Source organism: Euphorbia lathyris, chromosome 10 (genome assembly GCF_963576675.1).
Source record: "Euphorbia lathyris chromosome 10, ddEupLath1.1, whole genome shotgun sequence".
NCBI classification, from domain to species: domain Eukaryota; kingdom Viridiplantae; phylum Streptophyta; class Magnoliopsida; order Malpighiales; family Euphorbiaceae; genus Euphorbia; species Euphorbia lathyris.
The window spans coordinates 29820911-29827570 of record NC_088919.1 but is presented as its reverse complement, the minus strand read 5'-3'; the positions used below and the strand labels follow the sequence as shown (position 1 = coordinate 29827570).

The window sequence follows — 6660 nt, the reverse complement described above, 5'->3', positions numbered from 1 at the left end:
GTTAACGATTTAAACGAAACGGTTAGAATCGATTAATTAGGGATATATATTGGAATATGTTATATTATATATATAAATATAAATTAGTTTATAAATATATATATAAATTAAAATTCAGTTTTAATTAAAAGTTTTATTTGAAAACAAAATAAAAGATGTTAATTTTAATAAAAAAAAAAAAAATTGTGGGTTGCGAACAGTAGCTGAATGCTACTGTTCATGCGCAGCCCATAATAAATGTTGGCGGCATGTTGCTGCCCTTTGGCAGCAACACCACCCAACTCCGCGGATTCGATCCGCATCGAGGACGAAACCGGTTTTCATCCCGTCACGTTTATTTGGTAATTTTAATTTTTTTTTAAATATTTTGGTTTTTAGAAAACTAAAATTAATATATATAGAATTAATTGATCTACATGATTTTAATCATTGTTTATTTTAAAATTGTATAGATTGAATTGAGTTGTCTAATTAAAATTATTTTGATACGGTTAATTAGACGAACTATTTCATTGATACCAAATTAAATTTTTAGAACAACGAAACAGCCCGTATAAGTTTATTGATATATACTTGCTATAATTAATAAAAGGATATGACAATTATGTGTGTTTTGAATTGATTTTGCGAACCGGTTTTGTGCTTAATAATTATATTCGATATATTAGTTAAACACGTTAAACAGTTTTGGTAAAATAATTATACACGGTAATTTATAATCTCTCATCTCAAAAGGTTTGTGTTTTAGAATTGATTTTGCAAAGTTATTTGATGTTTAATTAATTGCATGTGATCTGGTTGAATTAAACACGTTAAATAAGTTTGGTAAAATAATTGAACACAAGTAATTAATAGTTTGTATAGTTATATTTAATTTCTAACAGGATTATATTTGATATATTTGATTAGAATAAAATATAAAATGATACAAAATTAATTAAAGGTCTAAATTGAAAGTAAAATTAATTTAAGGATTAATTTAATTAACTAAAATATTACGTAAACTGTTTATGTAATCAACCAATTAAATTGATTGAGTCTTGGCATGTTTAGCGTTATGCACATTATTAGACCCCTCTATAATTGTTATTTAGTCTTTTGGTATTTTCGGAAAATAGGACCTACGTGTCATGCCTTATCTACTCTCTATTGTAATTTCTCTTCTCATCTAAATCCCTTCAAATTAGTTGAATTATTCTAAAATAGTATAAAAGATTAATATTATTGTAAATCAAGGCCCCGAGGAAAAGACAGAGAACCTAAAGGATATATATGTAATAGTTAGTATTTACCCTAGGGTGATCTTTTATTCCGTTTTTGGCTCAGCGGAATAAATTTAGACAATATGTCCATACCCGCCAATGTTGAATGTATGGTCTGATGTAGGGGTGTGCACGGTTCGGTTAACCGGTCCATTAGGTAATAAAATTAACCGAACCGAAACTATCGGTTTTTTAACCATGAAAACCGAAACCGATCCATACATATCGATTAACCGTACGAACGGTTAACCATTAATTTCGGTTAGGTTTTTCGGTTAACGGTTTTTAACCAATTCTCACTGGTTAACCAAAAATCAACGGTTAACCATAATTTTTACCCAAACCTAAATTTTTAAATAATATTAATATACACATAATTTCAAATATCAAGGAATTTATATAAAAGTTCAAAATTCAAACATAAATACCTAATTAAATACAATCTATTATTACAACATTAATTCATCCATAAATACCTAATTAAATACAATCCATTATTACAACATTAATTCATCGCATCTTCTCGATTATGCATTGTTCTCTGTTGTAGCCTTTGATATAGTTCTCTCAAGACTTCCCATGTTTAAAGGAGTACTCGAAGTACCATCTGTTTTAGTTTTATCATTGCTCCGTGCTAGACATCTGAAAATTATGTAGAAAAGAATTTGGATCAGTAGACTGAACATAAAAAAGACATTGAGCTAAAGTAGACTAAACAGAGAAAAGACATTGACTTAGTATGCTGAAAAACAATTGGAAATCAGGGAACAAATATTGTTCATTTGAAGACATTAGGTAATGAAGTTCACAAATATGCCACAAAATTCGGCAAAACTTCCAGACAATGAGAATAATAAACGAAAACAACATACTGATTACTGCAATACAACATTGCCTAACAAAGTTCTGAATATAAACCCAATTGGAAGGCATCTTTATGCCACAACTGCTGGAACATAATATAAGCAACATATGACATGTTAAGCTAAATCAATTGGGTAGCTTCTGATTCAGCAAACTCAACTTGAAAATTCATCTCAGGATTTAGGAATTTAATTAAAAATAACCATAGATTACATGCTGGTATATGATTAAAGATATGGCAACCACAAAGCACATAATTAAATGTGTTCTTCACATGTGGAAGGTTTAGTTCTTCATTGGATTGTTCTTAAATTAATATAAATGAACCACAAAATTAACATATTAAGTCTAAAGTCCACAAGTATCTAATGATTGTCTTGTTTAACATATTAAGTCTAAAGTCCACAACTCATGAAAATACAGTCTACAGTTTCCAAGTTTTCCCCTTCTCTACTTCTAACCCATTTCCCATCAGTTTATATGTTCGCATTTTCTACAACTCAAAAAATTTCATTTTACACAGTCTGCTATGTGAAAAAGGAAGTACTTAATAATTTTCATTGTTGAATTAAACGGGTTCCTCAAACTCTGCAAACTCTTCAAACCAGATATTTAACGAAAAGACAAAGAATGATAGAAAACCCATACATCAACAACTTACCTTAATCAACGATGGCGGTGAGAGATCGGAACGACGTCAGTGAGAGATCGGAACAACGGCAGTGAGAGATCAGAACGACTGAGTGCGAGAAGATGGTGGTGCGAGATCGGAATGACCGCGGTGCGAGACGGAATGAGTAACGAAGGTGTGAGGAGATCAGAACGACCGCGTGCGAGAAGATGGTGGTGCGAGATCGGGAAGACCGCGATGCGAGACGGAATGAGTAACGACGGTGTGAGGAGATCGGAAACAAGATCAGAAGCTGATGCGTCCGACGATGCGGGAACGGAAGCTGCTGCGTTCAGCAGTGCTGCTATATAGAAAAGATGAAGGTGCTGTGTTCGGCGGCGGTGCTGCTGAAGAGAAAAGAAAAAGATGTTTTTTAATTTTGTGATGCTTATGAGAGAATGAGGGTTTTTAGTTTTGTGATGTTTATTTTAATTTTTAGATTTTAGGTTAGTTTTGATTCACAAACAGAAAACAATAGATAAGTATTTAATATTAGTATTTACAAAGTGTGTATATATTTTTTATATATGTATTTTGTATGTATTACAAAGTAATTAAATATATTATATATTATATATATATATATATATATTAAACGGTTCGGTTAACCGTTAACCGCGGTTTTTATACACTTCAAACCGAAACCGAACCAATATTTTTTCAACCCTATAACAAAACAGTCGGTTCGGTTAACCACATTTTCCGGTTCGGTTTACCAGTTTTCGGTTCGGTTACCGGTTTGTCCGGTTTTTTTGCCCACCCCTAGTCTGATGTATGCTAAAGCAAATCAAGACTAAGTTAGATTATGAGAGTCAAAATAGAAAATCTCTCACTAAACAAAAGTTAAGTCAATAAATAAGTTATAAATCGGTTGCCTCCCTAATATTATAATTCAGCCGACAGTATCTGGGGCCTTTGGGTTGTTGAGTCACTCAAGCTCGGGGTCTCTCTTTTTAGATAACACCTGAATTATTGAAAATTGTTTTCATGAATATAAGGTTAAGACTTAAACTAGCCTAAAACAATTCGATGAGTCACTTATATTGTTCGAAGCTGGTAGGCAATATGGTTGAGATTAATATTAAAGCCTATTAGTTACTAATATGGTTAGTAACCCAACAACCTAGGAATCATATAGTAGATCTGATTGATTACATGAATCTACCTATTGAATGAAGCTAACTTGTTGAGTCACTCAAGGTGAAACTTCACTAGATAGGATCCTAGCTCACTGAAGAGTTTGTGAAATTCTTCGAGTTAATATAGAGGGTTATTAATTTGGTAAAAATAATGGGAGCAATTTACACATGCAAAGTCCTATGTTTAAATTGAATACTTAAAACAAATGAATAACATATGTCACTCTATCTCACTATCAAGTTAAAGTAAATACTCTAAATCGTCATACCTAAAATAGATCTACGCAATATTTTAACTGATAACAAAATTGAATAGTTCAAATTTCACCGACTAGTTTTGCAACCGTCAAAATTGTTTTGAAGATTTGAAGTGGTTGGGTATGTATTTGGGTACACTGATACCCCTTGTCAAAATTGTTTTAAAGTTCGAAAAGATTAGGTATGTATTAAGATACGCCGATACCCAATGTCCCTGTTGATAATGCTCTTGTCAAGAAGATTGATGTTTACCGGAAGCACCAATCAGATGACGAACATACAAGATGTATCATACTTGCAGCTATGGCACTAAAGCTACAAAAGCAACATGAGAACATGGATGCATATTCCATGGTTATGCACTTGAATGAGGTGTTTTAGAAACAAACTCAATGTGAACATTATGAGATAACGAAGTCATTATTTCGCTCCAAGATGCAAAAAGGTTCTTCTGTTGTGACATATTGTGTCAAGATGATTGGTTACATCACCAAGCTTTCTAGTATTGGATTTATGATGGATAATGAATTAAGTGTCGACTTAGTTCTACGATCCATCCCGAAGAGTTATTCATAAGTTCATCATGAACTGTCAGATGAATGACTCGGAGACCTCTCTAGAAGAGCTCTTGAATATGCTCAAGTAAGTTGAGCCCAATCTAAAGAAAGAGAAAGTGATGTCTGCACTTGTTATTGAGGGATCTCACAAGAGAAAAAGGGAAGTTTCCCAATTCTAAAGATTCCAAGAAAAACAAAGGCATTAAGCCAAGTCAATAAAAGCAAGAAGCCGAAAGGGAATGCCACCAATATGGTAAAGAAGGGAATTGGAAGAGAAACTGCAAGAAGTACTTATACTCTCTCGAGAAGAAGGCTCAGGATGGTGCTTTTACATTTTGAAACTAAAAGACGGATAATTCAACTTACTTGTGGGAATGTCACCTAGGCCATGTAAACAAGAAACATATGTCTAAGCTGCATCAAGATGGGCTTATAGACGCGGTTGATGGGCACATGTAAGTCTTGTTTAAAGGAAAGATGACAAAGACACCCTTTAGCAATAAAGGAGAATGTGTATCAGACACTCTAGGACTAATACATTCAGATGTATGTAGTTATATGTCAACACAAGCAAAAGAAAGGTTCGGTTACTTCATTAGCTTCATAAGATGATCATATCGGATATGGATACATCTGCTTGATGAAGCCTAAGTCAGAAACTTTTGAGAAAGTTCAAATGCTTCAGGAACGAAGTAAGAAAAACAACCAAAAGAAAGAATATTATAGTGCTTCGATCAGATCGTTGTGGAGAATATCTTTGTGATGATTTTCTGAATTATCTAAATGAATATGGGATTCACTCACGATGGACTCCTCCGTATACACCACATCACAACGGTGTATCTGAAAGGAGAAATCATACTCTATTAGATATAGTACGATCCATGACAAGCACGATCTCTCTTCCAAAGATGTTCTAAGGCTACGCCCTAGAAACCGCCTTATTTACCTTGAACCGAGTATCCACAAAATCCGCTAGTTCTATTCCATTTGAATTGTTCATTGGGAAGAAACCCAGTTTCTCTTTCATGAGAATTTAGGGGTGTTCGGCACATGTTAAATACATAGAATCGGATAAAGTTAGACCATAAATCTGATAAATACTTCTTCATTGGAAATCCAAAAGAAACAGTAGGATATTACTTCTATCATCCGGATGATCAGAAAGTAATAGTATCCACACACATTGTATTTCTAAAGAAAGAGTTTCTTCTAGAAACACAAGTAGAAAGTGTGATTGAACTTGAAGAAGTTCAAGAAGAAGGATTAGCTGAAATAGCGGAAGCGATGGTGGAACTTGAATCTGTCTTACAGGATGAGATACTGGTGACACTACTGACTCGTAGGTCTGGTCGGGTTCATCAAATCCCAAATAGATTTGGATTTCTAGTGGGAGACGACGAAGAGGTTCCCGACTTAGACGATGAACCTATGACTTATGAGGAGGCTCATGTAACCCCGCACATGTAAACTAGTGGGAGCTTGTATAAGGCTTTACATGTAAAGTAGTGGGAGCTCGATCGTTTACTTAGTATTATATGTCAATGATATTCTACTAATGGAAACAATATAGCTATGCTACAATCGGTGAAAATTTTGGTTATCAGATAAAATTCTCCATAATAGAGTTAGGAGAAGCAGCTTACATCTTAAGGATTAAGATCTATGGAGATAGATTGAGAAGACTGTTTGACCCCTCCCAATCTACATACGTTGACAAAAGTGCTCAAAGCGTTTTGCACTAGACCTAAAAATCACTTTTGCTTTAAGTATGACAAATTCGATTATAAGTTAATCCGAGTGATGGTCACTGGATTGTTGTCAAGAACATTCTTAAGTAATTAAAATGACTATAGACATGTTCCGAGTATATGGAGATGATAAATTGAAAGTTGGAGACTTTCATATAC

General features: G+C 33.6%; 1 long non-coding RNA gene across 1 annotated transcript; it reads right to left on the bottom strand.

Annotated features, from left to right (window-relative positions):
• Positions 1-1630: 1630 nt before the first annotated feature.
• Positions 1631-3264, bottom strand: LOC136209077 (uncharacterized). The gene is made up of 2 exons (XR_010677387.1): positions 2788-3264; positions 1631-1904 (listed from the first exon to the last, which is right to left on the bottom strand). It is a non-coding gene; the product is annotated as an uncharacterized lncRNA (long non-coding RNA).
• Between the last annotated feature and the right edge of the window lie 3396 nt (positions 3265-6660).